Source organism: Pteropus medius, unplaced genomic scaffold, assembly GCF_902729225.1.
Source record: "Pteropus medius unplaced genomic scaffold, Ma_sr-lr_union100, whole genome shotgun sequence".
In the NCBI taxonomy this organism is placed as follows: Eukaryota; Metazoa; Chordata; class Mammalia; order Chiroptera; family Pteropodidae; genus Pteropus; species Pteropus medius.
Genome location: NW_024350397.1, coordinates 4,206,129 through 4,222,564, shown reverse-complemented (window position 1 = coordinate 4,222,564; position 16,436 = coordinate 4,206,129). Strand labels below are relative to the sequence as shown.

The 16,436-nt window shown below is 37.4% G+C and overlaps 1 long non-coding RNA gene and 1 pseudogene across 1 annotated transcript; both read left to right on the top strand.

Annotated features, from left to right (window-relative positions):
• Nucleotides 1-1,630: 1,630 nt before the first annotated feature.
• On the top strand, nt 1,631-10,698 carry LOC120584079 (uncharacterized). The gene is made up of 3 exons (XR_005647954.1): nt 1,631-1,842; nt 1,936-2,040; nt 10,079-10,698. It is a non-coding gene; the product is annotated as an uncharacterized LOC120584079 (long non-coding RNA).
• A 4,175-nt stretch (nt 10,699-14,873) lies between these two features.
• LOC120584138 (uncharacterized) lies at nt 14,874-14,992 on the top strand (annotated as a pseudogene).
• The last annotated feature ends 1,444 nt before the right edge of the window (nt 14,993-16,436 follow it).

Below are 16,436 nucleotides of genomic sequence, written 5' to 3'. Positions count from 1 at the left end.
TAAGAGTGAAAAAGCTCAGGGTGAAATTCCTATGCCTTACTATCATGAAAATAAAAAGCACTCCATAGACTGGAAGGAAAATATTTGCAATACATATCCAATAAAATATGTATATCTGGAATATAAAAAAAATTTGTATAATTCAATAATAAGAAGATAAATGGCATAATTTGAAAAAGAAGGTATACAGAGGGCATTTAGGTACATGAGAAAATACTCATTAGTCATCAGGGGAATGCAAATTAAAACCATGAAGAGATACTATCGCCAGCCGTTAAAACGATTAAAATTAAAAAAAGAATGACCTACAAAGTGTTGGCAAAAATGTGGGGCAACTGAAACTGTCATATATTGCTTGTAGGAATGGAAAATGGTAAAACCGCTCCAGAAAACAGTTTGGCAGTTTCTTATATAGTTAAATATACACATACCCAACCATGTAACCTAGTAGCCCTTTGATTCCTGGGTAGAGAATATAATATAACCACAAAAAGACTGGTAGACCAACTCTCGTAGTGGCCTTCTTTGTAATTGCCCAAGCTATAAACATTTTAAATGTCCATCAATAGAACAATGACTAGATAATCGTAGTATAGTCCTACACTGGTATATTATACAACAATAAGGAAAGGACTATTGATACATGTGACAACATGAATGAGTCTAAATTATGCTGAGTAAAGAAACCAGACAAAAAGGAGTAATATAGTATAATTCACTTATATAAAATTCTAGAAACTAGAAGCTTATCTATAATGATATAAAACAGATCAGCAGTTGCCCAAAGACAGAGAAGGAGTGAGAGAAGGTGAAAGAAAAGGGTTACCAGAGGCTCCAGGAAACTTTTGGGGGTGACAAAAATATTCTTTACCTTGGCTGTGCTGATAGATTTATGAGTTATGTATACGTATGCCAAAATTTATCAAATTTTATACTTGATACACATGCAGTTTATTAGGCTCCAGTTACATATCAATATAGCATTTTTAAAAAATGATCATGTTTTCAGACTCCATTATTAAATTACAAGATCTAAAGTTCTAATTTAATTCAAAAGGCTCAGTGTATACCTACACGAAATGTGAAACCATAACTGAGACACCGAAAAATAGTGACATTAACCTACTATACCACAGAAAATGGAAGCATATCTAGTCTATTTATATTTAAAGGATGAATTAAATGAAAGGAGTGTTCTGATGGAGGAGACACACCACAAAAAAAATGATTGACAACAGTTCAGGAAAATGCTCTAAAAATAGGAATACCTAGGTTAAAACTCTGTGAGCTTAAAGAAGTTTTATAAAATGTGTAAAATAGCAATACCAAAAATGTCAACAACATAGACATTTGGTAAAGATCAAATGAGAAAAAAATAAGTAAAACTTTTCATAAGACTAGAAAGCAGATAAGAATTAACAACCCTATTCTGATTGTAATAATTGCTGCATGCCGGGCAGCATCCTGTGAGTTTTTGACTTGTGCACTCTGTGCCCTCTTTCCAATAGTACTGTGATTGCTTCCCGTGCTGTGAATGCGTACCCCGGGGTTTAGAGAGGTTAGATAATTTGCTCATGAGCACATATTTAGTACATTGTGGAGTTGTAATTTTTCACCCAGGTCTCTTGGACTCCATAGCTCTTAATTATGAGTATTGCATAATAGTGCCTTCTCCCATGACTCATTCATGAAAGGGATCCAAGAGTATAAGTAGCTGCAACTACACGTGGGGAGGCCAGGCTCCCTACTGCACTGGGTTTCCCTAGCTCTATGGGAAGTGATGCTGACTAAAGGCAGCTGTGGTATAAAGTGAGTCTTCTAATCTCCTCTCTATACACCTAAGTAAGTAGAGACCATCTCCACTGACAAAATGGAGAATGATGTTATTCTTATAAAAAAGTAATACTGTATGCGTGTTTATTTCTAAACCCATAGGAGCCATTTTCACTATCAAAAGGTGGCCTCCCTCAGGGTACCGCTGGATGGACAGAGAAAGGCATAGGAAGCAAGGTTTTATTCTCGAACACCTGGCCTCATCAGGTACCTTACAGAAACTTTTCTGTTTCATTTACCCATTTATTTTCTCACCCACTCTCCTATAAGTTGTCTTTTTTGAAAACTTTTTCAACTCTCTTCTTCTTCTTCCTATTGTTCTCACACTGACCACTCATTGATTACTTAATTAAATATATCTAACGTCTTGAACTAGCCAATGAAATAGTCTTATAAAAATAAAATGGGGAAATGAAAATGAATAGTAGCTTAAAATGATATCCAGCCAGTTTTCCATTTCCTCATTACAAGGGCAGAAACAGAGAACCCGATTACAAAAGAAACTCCAAATTAATCATTAAAAATGTTACTTTAACCTTCTCTCTAATCACCTGTTTAACAAGTAACAATACTTATTCTATTAGATTGTCGCTTAATGAGTTTCAAAAAGGGCAAACAAATAATAAGAGGTATGAAAAGAAATTAAGCAAAAAGAGAATAAGACGAACTATATGCTATACTATGCTATATATATTTTGTTATATAGTATATATAACCATACATCATACATTATGCTAAATATATAATTATATATTTATATTAAAATACATGTATTTTAATATGTGTATAATATAAACATGATATGTTATATATTAATATGTAACACATATGACAGAATAAATTGAAATATGTATCAAACATGTATGTAAAATTTATTTATTTATAATTTGTATATAATTTACTTTCAAGAGCAAAACTCCATCGAAAAGATGCTTATTAAATTTCATTAATTTTTAAAATCTTATATCCAGGTTGATAAGCTCCAGAGTACCTCTTTATTAATATAACAAAAAGATTCCTATTGTCATAAGGAATTCTGGTGTGCATACATTCAAATCCAAATCTTTTCTTCATCCTGTATAACATTATTTAAATTTTTACATAATTTTCTGGAGGAAAATTTTTAATGCAAGAATTTGATCTTACCCTTTAGAGCCTGCTTGCACTTCCTGTGGCTGTGTACCCCATTTCCCATGAGCCCCATATGTCTTGGACCTGCCTCCCTTGGGAAAACAACCAGATGCCTCATAGTAAAGAGGGTTGAAACCTGGGTTAATTATTAAAACAAGCCAAACTTTGGCTGTACTTGCTTGAATATTTTACCTTCAAGGGTCTTGAGATTCTTTCTGGCTTGAGTTAGATTTAAGTTTCTGTGTATTTTTAGATATCCAGCGTAAAGATAGCTCCTCTGTATGTTGGGGGAATTTCCATTAGGTGTTGGTGGGAAAGAAGGCCCAGCTCCCACTACTGAAACTGGAAGGCGCTATTTCCCCTTTCTCCACCTCCTAGCCACAAGGTACAATAATGTGACCTGAATTCAGCCATTTGTTTTTAAAACTGATGTCAGTGGTAAGGGTAAAAGGGATCAAATATATGGTGACACAAGATTCGACATTAGGTGGTGAACACATGATGCAATATACATATGACGTATTATTGAATTGTACACTTGAAACTTATTTAATTTTATTAACCAATGTCACCCCGATAAATTTAATAAAAAAAAAAAACTATTCTGAACCTATTTATATTTCTAATTATTCTATTTTTAGGCTTAATAAATTATTTTTATTACTTGTTAAGTAAATAAATAAAAAATAATAAAAATATAAAATCAGTGATCACGGCGGAACAGAGAAGCGCCAACTCACAGGCTCAGGGACTCCGGCATGGTTCGGTGGGCTTCCAGGACAGGACGGCAGTCCTGGGGCAGCAATGGTATCCAGGTGGAGCCTGCCCAGCCACCAAGCTTCCCTTGATTCCCAGTCATTTAGTTCCTGAGATTTTCCATCGATCCCCAACATCATCTAACCAATTCCACTTTGGCTTCAGACAAGCAGAATTTCCCCCCTTATGTAAATCCAAAAGCCTTGAAATACACTATGGATATACCTTTTTCTCAAATTTGTGTTTTGTCCCAACGCAACATTTGTTTCCATAGTAACATTTATTCTATGTAGAGCAAATTATAACTCAGAGATGGGGGCAATATCTGAACTAGTGAAAATACTGAATTACATGGGTTTTTTTTCTAAATGCAGTATTATTCTCTTTAAAAGCAACAAATGATTGGAATGAGCTTATTCTAGTTCCTAGAGGAAGATGATGGGAAAAAAAATACATTAAAAATGAGCTCTGTTTAGCAAGTAAATTACCTGTTAACAAAAAGCCATTTTTAGGGATACAGTTAATTTTAAGAATACAGTTAATCCTTGAAGAACTTGGGGGTTAGGGGTATCAACCTGACGCAGTCAAAATCTGTGTATAACTTCTGACTCCCCAAAAACTTAACTACTAATAGCCTGTTGCTCACTTGTATTACACACTGTATTCTTACAATAAAGTACCCTAGAGGAAAGAAAATGTTAAAAAGAAAATCATAAGGAAGAGAAAATACATTATTTACTGTATCTATTGAAAAAAAATCTACGAATAAATGGACTCTTGTCTGTATTGTTCAAGAGTTAGCTGTATATTGAAAGTTTGGTATCTTGGGGAGATATATATATATCCTGCAGCCTATGCTGTTTGTGCCACTAATTAGTAAACAGAACCTCAGAGGCTGAGATTCATCTTTAAGAAAATCAATTCAAGAGAAATCAAGAGAGTCTCCCCTTTCAAACTATTTTTCTGGGTTAAGGAAGGTTTTGATTCCTTTGCAAAGGAGAGGAGAAGTAGAGAGGTGCTTGTTCAAAAGGCAAATATTCCTTGATCATTTATATATTACTGAAATGATAGGGAATTTGATTGCTATTCATTATGAAAGAAAGGAGAATGGGACAGGAGAGTCATGTTTGGAAGAAGAATGCTAGAAATATCCAAAAAGCAGTCTCAATCAGGAGGTTTTGCAGCAACAGAGTAAAGACCTCAGATAAGCTGGAGACATGGGAAACTGAGAAAGAAATAAAAGATCTTCAAGTGTGTGTTGGGGCGGGGGTGGGGGGAGACAAAAAGGCTAACTCGATCACCTTCATCATTTTGTCCAGGGTCAGCATGAAGCAGACCAGACGTCAGTTCAGTTGATGCCAGAATTGTTACCCATTTTAAAGTAGTGGAACTCTAATGAATAATAATTTGCTGTGGAGTGAAAAGCTTCATATTTGAGAGTATAATCCGTTTTGCATTTTAAGACCAGTAGGTTAGAAGATCAATCTATCCCCTCAGGTTTTCCAGGGGAGTTTCTTTTAATTTTCGATCTAAATATCATTTCATAATTATTTGTTTTACAGTTTAGGCCTCTCAACTGATTCAAATACACTGGCACTTTGCCTCAGAAAGGACCAAATTTACTCTTCGTACTGGTCAAGAAGTATGTGGTTGAGATTTTGCATGTTTTTGTTTATTGTTATTATTATTGTTTTTACATTTTTCCTTGATGAATCTGTCCTTCAGAGCATTTATCACTTCTGTGATTCTTCCTGAAATTTACTACAGTCTGTCAATATTTTCCAAGCCTTTAATGCACCTTTCTCTTTTTTTCCCTTGACTCACCTGTCTATTTTGTAAGAAATGAAGGAAGCTTATCAAGCACAGAAATGCAGCAAAAATCCAGATGATATAACCATAGCAAGCCAGTCAGCCAGATTCTCCCAGGAACTAATTTGCTCCCTGGGGTCACACCCATGCTGCCTTCCCAACAGTGCTGTAGGCTCTCTAGCAGGTCACTGACCTATATACTCAGTGGGATGATGGTCATGTTCAACGTGAGTCACAAAAGTCGAAGAGGGGACCGGAAGGTCACTGGGCAAGAAGCTAGAGGTCAGCCTCGCCACCACCCGAGATGAGACTCTTAACCTTTCAGTGTTCAGTGTTATTTCAGATGATGGCCGCAAAGATACAGGAGATTGTTTTAATATGTCTCTAAGAAAATATCACACAGTGCAAAATATAAGGGGTATAGCATCAGCAAACCTGACTTTGAATCCCAAACTTCCCCAGCTAAATGGCCTTAGTCAAGATCTGAGCCTCTGCTTCTCTGTCTGTGAAATAGGGCTAATAACGGCATCATGCAATTTTGTGAAGAGTACATAAAATAATATATGTAAGATACCTAGCACATTATGGGTGCAAAACAAATGTTAGTTTTTTAATTATTCTCTTCTTTTCCAATGGGGAGTATTAAGCATTAATTTTAAGAATTAATGTGATTATTAAATGACTATAAATTAAAAGTATTAAAATAATGTAACTGAAAATGTCCTGTATACTATAAGGAGCAACATTAAATATAAAACAGTTTGAAAACTAAAGTACTACATGATGCAAGGAAGTTTCATTATTAATTATTACGCAAATTATTATATTAATTTTTTCCCAATTTGCTCATTTTAATAGAGCATGGTATTCCCAAAGAAGCTATTACTTATTTCCATTTGTTGAAAAGAATCATGGACTACGTGTTCAAAGAAAGCAGGTCACCTGAAAGTAAACTTTAAAAAATCAGCTTCCCTTTGAAATGCATTTGATGTCACTAGAGAACAAGATCCTCGAAGGTAGAAACATTAATTATATCCTCTTCATATCCCCCAAATCCTGGCTCATTGGACATGTCCTGTAATCAGTTTTCAAGCCGAACTTACTAAATAAAAAGTCTAAAGTATTGCTTATCAAGTGCAGTGTGTCACGAGTGAGTCAGAAAACAAACATGAGATTTGGAATTGAAAAAAAAATGTCAAGCATAAACCATCTCACATTCTGAGAAGACTTGGACTTGATGGGTCCAAATTAACTGTATGAATGTCTTAAATGAAACCCAGTCCATTATATTCTCAGCATATAACTTTGTCTCCTGTTTGCTGAAGTAGTAACACTGCCTCAACTTCCACGCACCAAAGGTGCCCCAACACCTGCATCAGCATTTATCTTCTTCTCCTTCCTCCTTGTTATAAAGAAAAATACTTCCTCTTCTATAAATGAATCCCAACTTGCCCACCCATTTCCAATTGCATCTGCCTTCTCAGGAGCTAGCACCCTCTAACAATTATTCTCTCTCCTGCATCTGCACTGCTCACCCTTGACTGACTCTCTTCCATCAGCACTGAAAATGCTGCACACTCTCATCTTAAAATGAAAACTCTTCTTAACATTATATCCTCTTACATGTAGCATCCTATTTCTATTCTTCTTTCCACAGATAATCTGAGAAATACTCACTGTGTCTACTTCCTCACTACCCACTTAATCCTGGAGTAGCTGCCACTTCCACTACGCCTTGAAAACCATTCTCACCAGGGGTTTCGCCAATGACTTTCTTATTGCTAAATGCAATGAGTATTTATGTGTCCTTGTCTTAACCCCACTGTGATGTTTATCAGTGTTGACCATCCTTCCATTTTAAAATATAATATTCCCTTTAGATAGACCATATCCTCTTAATTATTTTCCAACTTCCTCCTACCTCTTAAATTTTCTCCTACCCTCCATTTCAGTCTTCTTTGAAGCTTTATTTTCCCTTGCCCATTCCTTCCACATTGGCATATCTCAAGTTACTCTATTCTAGGCCCATTTCTCCTCTCACTCTCCACTCTCTACCTCTGTAATCCCATCTACTCACTAGATTGTTCCAAGAAGTACTCATATGTCTGTCTCAGGCACTGTTGCACCCCTAGAACCTTGAACTTCCTGCTAAGTAAGACCCTACAGGTGGCTCCCTGGTAGAGATAAAGAAAACTGTGGGCCCATGAGCACAAAGGGCAGATGCTCAACTCAGTCCTGACCTAAGGACTGCTCCTAAGGCAGCTGGCACTCTGGGAATTGGTTACTAAATGTACCAAACAAGAATTACAACCTGGATAGCCAAAGTGGAGGGTAGTCTTGGTCCAGACTTGAAAATAATGAGAATGTGTCATAAAAGGTCCAGGGAAGCCTGTACAGGTATCTAGGCCACTAGAGCATAATTATAAAATGGACCAGCATTGCCACTCATCTTGCAGAGAACAAACTTTTGGCGGCAACTCTGTGTGGCAGTGAGAATCAAAGGTAGTCTGTCTAAAACTCCCAGGGATTTTTCACAATTCAGGCTCAGGGAAGTATAGCTTACGAGGAAGATATTAGGTTTCCTATTAATACAATATGTGAGGGCTTAAGTCACTCATTGAAAAACACAAAAGAGAGGAGACCATATTTATACTTTAGGTAGGGTGCACAGCTTGTAGCTGTCACCCAGGCTAGAATACCTGTATGTTACAGTTATGTCTTAATGGCATTTTCTCTGTACCCAGAAGTCTCAGCAAGAGGGAGAGTAAACAGAATACATGTTCTCAGCAACAAGCCTGAAAATGAGTAGCAATTTATGTCTTGCTTGTATTTCTCATGGAGGTACTCTGACAAATCTGTGCTCCCCTGAGCGCCCTGGGGGCAGCCAACACTTTCTCAGTAAGTAATGAGCAAACTCCTCACAGAATGTCTTGTCATGTGATAGCTCAAGATATGATACTTGCTGTGACTTGTTGGAAATAACTTGCCAAAAAACCAGAGGCATTCAATTCTGCCTCTAAGGAGCTCCTCAAATCTATTTCACACCTGAATCTTACTCGGATTAGAGCTGAAAGTGAAAGCAGATATGGTTCCTTCAAAAAAAGAAATGGAGCTTGGATGCATCCAAGAGCTGGCATTCACACAGTGATGTACCCCTCAGATATAACCGTCCCTCTTCTCTTTGTCTCAAGGTGTACATACCTTCTTGCCAAAAAGCTTTCCAATTTCACTAACCTCAGAAACTCAACAAAATTGGCAAGTTCTACCTTTCCCTTCTATATCCTTCCTCCTTTTCTCAAACTCTTCCTTTTCAACCAAGTAACTCTGACCTCTAACCAAGGAGCGCCTGCTGCAGCCCTTCACCAACAAAGCCGATGTCCAGACTCACCCTGACCCGCCTGCACCGCTACCCTACCTACTGCGAATGTCATCCAGCTTTCTCCAGGAATTAAGAACTTGCTGTGCTGACTTGTTAGTGTGTGTTAACCTAAAGTATTTTTATTTTTAAAACATCTTTCATAGACAAGTTTATTCTAAAGCTTTGCAATATATATATCAGTGACCTAAAAATGAAGGCTAAATCGGTAGGGGAAAAAAAAGATTCTATTAGGAAGCTGGAGAAACCCTAGTACTCTTCCAAATGACTGTACTGCAAAGATGTCTGCCTCTTCTACTGGTAAACCACCATAATAATCAAATTCATATTAGCTCACAAATCAAGATAATAAGGCCTCATTAGAACTTGTTGAACATTAAAGTCAGAGAATCAACTGCCTCCTGGATTATTCGCAGACAGTTCTAGCTCAATACACTTCTATCTGAATTCATTGTCTACATACCACCCACCCAACCACACACATACACACATGCACACTAAATCAAAAGTAAACACCTACATCTTCCCCCAAAAGACTGCAGCTTCTCCTTGCTCCTAGGCACCCTTTGAAGAAAGACAGAGAGAGAACTCACTTAAGAGGAGAGAAATATCCCTCAGAGAAAATCTATACTTAGAAATACAAAATATTTACCAGAGAAAGATTATTTTTAACTGAAAGAGGTTGAGTGACCTTTGAATTGTTTGTGTTTTCACTATTAGTAAGAATTGGGGTTCTGGAGCAGAAGAGGTCAATTATAAGAAATATGAAGTTTTTTCCCCTCTGTTGCATATTTATGCTCCACATTTTTTTCAGAAAAGCATATAATAAATATTACATTACACAGGATAATAGAAATTAAAAGACAGAAGAATAGAAGAAAGAAAACAAAGACCATGATATAAATGGAATCAGGAATGATGACAATGTACATCCCATAATAAATTCTTCACTTAAAACTGTGGGGCTACAAGGTAGATGCTATGTTCTCCAGCAGTTAATTATAAAAAGGTAACTCACAGTGTCCATGACATTAAAAACAAACCACTGCTTAGGGGAAGTACAACTTTCTCCTCAGGAAGTGGGAGGGGTCCTGCTAAGTAGGACAACATTCTTATAGCACACTTATAATAGGTTACATGGGGTTACATCTTACAATGGCCTGTTTCTTCTAGTACCCTCTATTTAGGCTTATGGCATTACCTCAAAATATCCTGCAGAAGAAGCAATTCTTTAGGAGGTTGTTACACTGCAAAACAAGACTTCGTGTTCCAACGAATCCTGCTTGATCCGGGGTTGTGAAATTTGAAATATCTGAGGAAAGTGAAGAGTTTGACATACTTTGATCCACTGAGTTTCTCATAAATATTGGGCAACAACAATATCTTGTCAAATATGTAGTTATTGGAGTACACGCATGTTCCATTACAGACGAGCTGGGAGTTTTGTTGGTATCTTTTCGAAGATATACACAAAAAAATGGGAGACCACAGTCTCAAAGTTCTAGTAAAATTGTCTGAAACAGACATTTTATAAAATAGGTGGAACCAGATGATCACCTTAGGCAAACTAGTCTTGTCAAAAAAATTCTTCATTCTGAGTGGGACTGCCCCCTGTGTGCCCTCCAAAATAAATTACTTGGAAATATGACCCATGAAACAAAATGAGGTTACTTTTGTGGGGGAGTTATTACAAACCAGATAAAGAATAGGTAACACCCATCAAATACAATTGCTTAATTTTTGAGTTTTTATGATAAAATCTAACTGGTAATTTAGTTGCTGTTGTAATTGTAGCTATTCTGTTTCTCTTCCCTCTATGCAAATAGGAGGATTGCACTTCCCTGTCCCCTTGGGAGTTAGTCATGGCCATGTATGTAACTTGCTTTGTCCAGTAAGATGTGAGCAGAAACAATCATCATTTTCAAGTGGAAGATTTAAGAGCCACAGTACAATTCTTCACTATCCTTTTTCCTCTTCAACGATCATTGAAATATAAAGAAGGAGCTTTCTTCAGCCAAAATCTGTGTGAATAAGCCTTCAGCATCTGCTATTCTGCCTCTCTATTTCACCAAAACTGGGCTATATATTCACACAGCACACCATTTCTTATTTTGTAGGCTTTGTATGCTGAGCTCTCAGCCTGAAATGCCTTTTCCTATTCTATTGCTTCAATATCCACATAGATAACGCTTTTTGATAAGATCCAATTCAGGTCACCTTTCCCAGAGGACATTCCTAAATCATTGTCCCATTCTGGGACTGCATTTGAAACACATTTTATGCACTTCCAGAACATCCAGCATATATTTCTAATGTTGCATCTCAAATTGAAAATACCTGTTCCTCTTTCATTTGATTTTGAACTCCCTGAAGTAGAGACTGACCTGTTCAGAATCTTTGTATTCTCCGGTCCCAACTCAGCACCTAGCACATAGTACGTGCTCAATAAATGTCTGCTGGGTAAATGAATGATTGACTTAACGAATGAGTGAATAAAAATGACTGTGTGTTAAGGCAAAGGAGAGAAGTCTTCTCCCCAAAGCCATACAAAGAACTCAAAAGATCTTATTTCTACTAGTTACCAGATAGTATATGATGACCACTCAATAAATATTTATGGAATGAATATCAGATGAAAGCCTTTTTTCTTCTCCTTATGTCCAAGTTTACTACCCATTTCACAAAAGAAACTTTACTCTGGGAAATTTGTTATTTAGGCTCTCCAAGTTTTGCATAAGGATAAAAGTGAATTCTTGTAACAGCCTGGGAGCTTGCTCAGTGTGGTGACATTGGACAAACCAAATAAACTCTTTTTTTTCTTTATCTGTTAAATAATAAAACAGGCCCACATTTCTCTTTGTCTTTACATTCCTTCCTATACTGAAAAACAATGTCAGACAAAATTTTAAATTATAGACACAAAGTAGGTTAAGTAGCCTTTTGAAATTGAGCCAAAAAACAAAATCCTGGAATAAATATCTGAAGTAGAAATTACATGCATATTGTTCCTCCAATCGATGGATAAAAATTATGTTGGCCATTCTCATACAACAACTGGTATACTAGCATTCTTCCCTTTGTTTAGGAAGGTCAAGGTTGCGAGTGTGAATGGTGTCTCTCCCATTACATTAACGTGCTCAGACACTGTGCTGGCATTTCTGGCTGGTTTATGAAGGAATAGAAAAAGGTCAGGATTTTAGTTCTTTATCTTTGTTATTGCACTGTTTATACAACAAGCAACCATGGGCACTCTTTCCTATTCATGTTGCTTAGTGACAAGAGCAAGAGCATCACCTTCTCTCCTTCCAATAAAATATATTAAAAAGGAAAAAAAATAAAAGGTAGGTCAAACTTTCTCAAGTCTCAGGAAATGAGAAACCACAAACAAAACAAAACAATTTAAGATCTTTCTAAGGGAAATATGAACTTTACTTTTTCTGAAAGATCTTTTGTGGGGAAGAGTGGGGGTTGGGGCGTTGCACATTTTATATCCTCTTTGAATAAAGTCACTAAAGTCTGCTTGCCTGTCCCAGTGCAGTCACCCTTGGGAGGGTGAGCAAAGGACAAGTGTTGAACTTTCTCTCAAGATGATATTCTGCATTCTAAATTAGCTGAGTAGAGAAATCCAGCCAGAAAAAGTATTACAGAATCATAGGTATTCAGAACTATGAATCATGATCAGAAAACAAATGTTAAGATAGGCCACCCCTGGAAGAATGAGCTCATTGTCACACTGGGGTGCCCTCTGTGAGAGCAAGATTGAAACGTCGCAGGAACCAGCCTTCCCCCGGCTAGATGTTGAGAATAATAATCATGCTACCTAGCATGGAAGGAGACATGATCCTTATTCATAATGACAAAGAACTCAGCTAGCGGTTCACAGTCTTCCTGAATCATTATTTTGTAGAGGAGCTAACAGTTACCCTAAGTGGTCCCAGAGTCTGACACAGCAGGACTGGAGTTTTATCCATAAGCCTGGCCTCCTGGCCACATTCAGAAGGCTAATCAGCTCTTACAGCCCGAAAAAGCCAGGAGCTTCTGGCTGAGCCCTCACCCCGTTCTCCTGGTGGTTTGTCAGTGTAAAGAAGTCAATTACCAAGTGTCTTTCTAGAAAGAAAGAAAGAACATGCAGTTTTGAAAATACTCTTTCTGAATATTTTACTTTAATACCTCAGTTTATGTTATTTCATGTTGGGAGACTGAGAGTCAAAAAAAGGGCCAATAGTACAGAAGGCCTAGAGCAGTTAGATTTGTGGGGACACGTTTCTTTTTTATTAAAAGACATCGATTTGTGTTTTAACTCCTCAGAGCACGTAGGTTGTCTGAAGCTGGATGTGGTTGATGTCCCATGGTTCCCCAGCTTTTCTCAGGAAGACAGATTGCATAGAATTGGTCGATAATATAAGTGAAATCATAGCCTGGATAACCTGGCTTTCATTAGGGCCCGGGGGTGAATGAGGGGGTGATGGGTAACTCTGCCTATTTAGTTTAAAACCAAACCTCTCTCAGCATCATGAGTTCCACTATAGGACTTATTTGAAATCCAATTAGAATCTACCTCATAGCTAGCTGCCTTTTATTGCCTTAGCTAGAATTCCCCATCTTGCTTCTGGCAAATAATCTCAACTACCAGTTTATCCTATGTGCATAGCAAATAGCATTCATTGTGAAACCTACAAATAGGGAAGGGTATTAAAAATACACACACTGTGAACATTCATAACTGATATATTGTGGATGATGGCCCATAAGATAGAACTCACACTGAGATTTTACAAGCTAAAGTCTTGGGGATATAGGTGGTGATGCAAAAATAATCTGCAAGACAATATTTCTCTGTTGAGAATCTTTCAGGCAGATCAGAATTTCCCTGCTTTTGCAAGAAAAGGATTTGTTATGCTTTTTGATTCATTTCATCATTAGATAAATTCTTTCTCTTCCTCCTCTCTTATTTCGAAGGGGCTCAATTCTCATTTTCACCCTGGTCTGCTTTAAAGGCATAGACTATTAACCTAACAGAGTCACATTTTAAATGCATTTGTAATGTATGAAGGAAGCATTCAGAAATATAAATTTTCTAAATAAAAGTGTCAAGTGCCTCGTGAAATAAGATGGATTTATTTTTCTTTTGTATATCTGCAGCATAATTTGTTTCTACCATTAAAAGTCTTGTGAGGAATACCAAGATTCACGGTTCTTTTCCTAGCAGAAAACATTAGCTTAATTCCTCCACTTAAAATGATTTAAGTTCCCGGCAGATGTCCTAAGCAGGGTTGGGGTATGTTCAGAGGCTCTCAGCAAATTAGCTATAGCCATGTCTTGGGATGAGTAGATCTTTTGAATGCCTAAAGCAAATTATTTAAGAGAAAGGAAGAAAGCAGACCAGCACTAGAATAATAATTTTGAAAATCCTCTTCATGCATTTGTGATGCAGCAAAATCCTGATTTAAAGAATGGCTTATTATTTCACAGATGCAGATATGCCAAAGGTCATACCATGTCTCTAGAAACAACTGCTTGCCATGAAAGCTGAATAAAATACACTTTGGCCATGAGGTATATGTTAATGTTGTCTCTCAGATTCTGTTGTAAAGAGAGTCCACTATTTATTCCAATTCAGTAAGTGGGCTGGTTCCCTGGGCCTCCATTCGCACGCTGGAAGGAATACGTGCCTGCCCATGTTTTTTAACTTGTCAGTGGATGACTATACTATGTAATCAACAAACTATTGAATGAAGCCAAGCATATCTCTAAACTGAGTTTAATGTTGTAATCAAATAAATCTTGCAGTTGTACTTTGGGGTACACACTTTATTACTGCACATCACAGTAATTAAGAATAAAATTAGTGAGTTTATGCAAATGAATTTAATTAGTATTATTTTTATACAGTCCTATCAGTAAGACTTAGGTTTGCCTGCTGGTAACAGAGAATCCAAAATAACAAAGCATAAAAATGACTGACATTGTCTATGACCATGCCACCCTGAACAAGCTCGATCCCGTCTGATCTCGGAAGCTAAGCAGGATCAGGCCTGGTTAGTACTCGGATGGGAGACCACCTAGGAAGACCAGGTGTTGTAGGCATTAAATAAAAAATAAATAAATAAATAAATAAAAAAGATTGTAAGCTGACAAGGTCTTTGCAATCTGTGAGGTCAACCAAGGGTTGCCTTGCCTAAAAAAAAAAAAAAAAGTGACTGACATTTATTTCTCTCACCATAAAAGAACTCTGCCTGGAGAATATGAGTGTCCTCTCAGATACCACACTGAAGGTTTCTGCAGGGGTAGATGGTGGTTTCCAGGTTTCTGGAATTGATCCACATCTTTTAGATGAACTCAGGCTCGGATTCACTGTGTAGGGTGATCAACTGTCCTAGTTTGCTGAGACTGTCCCATTTTAACCTTGAAAGTCCTGGGACAAGTCTAGGACAGTTTGTCACCAATCACAAATTGCCTCTCCACAGTGAAGGGAAGAAGACAGGGGAAGAAGGAGGGACGTCTTCATTGGAGTCGCACAAGACCTTTGGGGAGTGGCCCCCGACCTGTCCTGGGCTGGTCCTGGTGACAGCTCTTGTCAACCCAACCAGGCTCCACACCAAGTTCTGCCTCCTATGTCTCCTTTCCCCTATTCAACAAATATTTGTTAAACATTTATTCTAAGTCAGGCAATGTCCAGGTCCACCTCACACTGCACCCTGTTCCTAATAAACGTGGTGCATAAGCAACAGGATATGCCCTACGTGAAGTGTGATTTTCTTTTCCTCTTTCTTCCATGGGAATTTAAGACAACACTCACTGAAGAGGAGAAAAAGGCCACAGGGACTCTGAACAACAGAAGGCAAAATCCCTAGAAAACTATTGTGGATGAATATGAAATTACTTAGAGTTTCACAATAAATTGTTAAGTGAAAAAATAAGTTTACAGAATAATGTGAAAAGTTCAATCTCAGTCCATAAAAATATATGTATACTATTTATTTATTTATTTATTTAACACCTTGATAGAAAAGAAGGCTGGAAAAATATGCACCAAAATGTAACCAGGCATTATCTCAAGGTGGTAGGACCGGGGAAGAAGTAGATATGATGAAGAGACCTATTCAAATGCTGTTATGAAGGCAGGATCTAAGGACTGGGCAGTGAATTTGAAGCAGAGAGTAAGGGAGAAGAGGCAGCAGAAGAGAACAGATGGCCTGTTGGATGGAGAACACTGGTGCAGTTAATAAAAACAAGAACGTCAGAGGGAGGTGAGCGAGGGGCAGGAGAGAGATGACTTTGCTCTGAGATGTGGGGAACCATAGAAGTCTGTGGGCCCTCAGGTCAAGATTCCTGGTAGGTAGTCAAGAACACAGAACTAGAGCTTAGGGGACGGAGAGGGCTAGAAATGCAAATTTGGAAGTCATCCACATGGAAGTAAGATCTGAAGCCCTGGGAGTAGATGATAAACAACAGCTATAGTAGAAAAAAATAAATAAATAAATAAGAGGGGAGAGCCAAAGACAGAAATTTGAGTGACAGTCACACTTGA